Source organism: Cynoglossus semilaevis, unplaced genomic scaffold, assembly GCF_000523025.1.
Source record: "Cynoglossus semilaevis isolate Cse_v1.0 unplaced genomic scaffold, Cse_v1.0 C19187622, whole genome shotgun sequence".
NCBI classification, from domain to species: Eukaryota; Metazoa; Chordata; class Actinopteri; order Pleuronectiformes; family Cynoglossidae; genus Cynoglossus; species Cynoglossus semilaevis.
In genome coordinates, this window is record NW_007585831.1 from 1 (window position 1) to 1,328 (window position 1,328).

Here is a 1,328-nt window from a genome sequence, read left to right on the forward strand (position 1 = left end):
AAAAAAAGATTATACACAAAAATACATTAAAAGACAGACATTTATTATACAGCCAATCACAGAGGGAGCAGCACTGTACAATATTATACAATTACCACTCCTTGGGCAAAATTAATGACACCTAGTGCAGATCCTCACTCCACCTACTCACATCTTCTCGTTCAGTTTTACCAGCACTGTGTCCATGGCTTCTTGGAGCTTGAAGCGTAAACGGTCCTCCAGGTCAGGGAACACTCTGAGCGGCGTAATGGACAGTTGGACATTGGACAGAGCTTTGGACTGCTCGGCCAGATTCCCCAGGGACTCCAGCAGAGGGACGCACTCTGCCAACAAACTCGTCCATATCTTCTGATTGTTCTCCAGACCCTGGAAGCTTTTCTGTAGCGCTTCGTGGAGCGACGCCACTCCAGGTTTGGACATTTTTGCACCCAAACTACGACATTGACAAAACGCAGAAAAAATCTCTAAATGTACAAAAAACAAAACAAAATTATTTTTATTTTGTTTTACGCCTCTAATGAGAAAACATATTGGTCAAAACGAACTTTATAGACGTTCAAACCGTTTGTTTTGCTACACAGTACATCAGTTTCCACCATGTTGTTCATACGCCACTTCCGTTTTCCGGGTGCGAACTCGTGACGCTTAACGTAACGAATGGTCAGAAAATGACGCTGCAGAAACGTGCACTCTGACTGGTCGATGCTGGACACTGGCTCCGCCTCGCGCGAATTTTTGAAAACTGCCTTGTGAAGGAAGAAATATCTGAGAGTCCGAGGAAGCGAAGAGGAAAACAGAGGTAAGAAGCTTTTTACGTTTATTAAATATATGTTAGTTACAAAATAACAACCAAACAGTCTTTGTAGTATTTACTGAAACGGCCCGCCTTTTACAAACGGTTAGTTTAAGTAAAGTAGACATCACACCGTCCCAGGTAGTCTAAGCTAAGTGTTTAGCATTAACGGTTAGCTTGCTACCGCTGGTTACCTGTTAACTTCATTGAATAGTCTGCGTCTCAAGCATCAACACGGCCTGTATACGTCCCCACTTTTAGTATATGTTACTTTACATCATGGAAGTGAAATATGGAAGAATTGTCATTTCACATTTTTAAAGGTGTTAAATGTATTGGTCTTTTAATAATTGTGTACTTGTACAGACATGGCGCCGCGGAAACGAACCACCAGACAACGGAAAAACAATCCAAAATCAGCGAAACTCGAAGGGTTCTTGGAGGATTTCGACAGCGAAGGTGATTAAAAACACTGACAATTCTTTTTTCAGTTCTAAACTAGGTGCTGTGTTCTTTGTAAACATTGTGTTGACAT

The 1,328-nt window shown here is 41.6% G+C and overlaps 1 pseudogene; it reads right to left on the reverse strand.

The window, feature by feature from the left end:
* Positions 1-6: 6 nt before the first annotated feature.
* LOC103399141 (uncharacterized protein C1orf109 pseudogene) lies at positions 7-641 on the reverse strand (annotated as a pseudogene).
* Between the last annotated feature and the right edge of the window lie 687 nt (positions 642-1,328).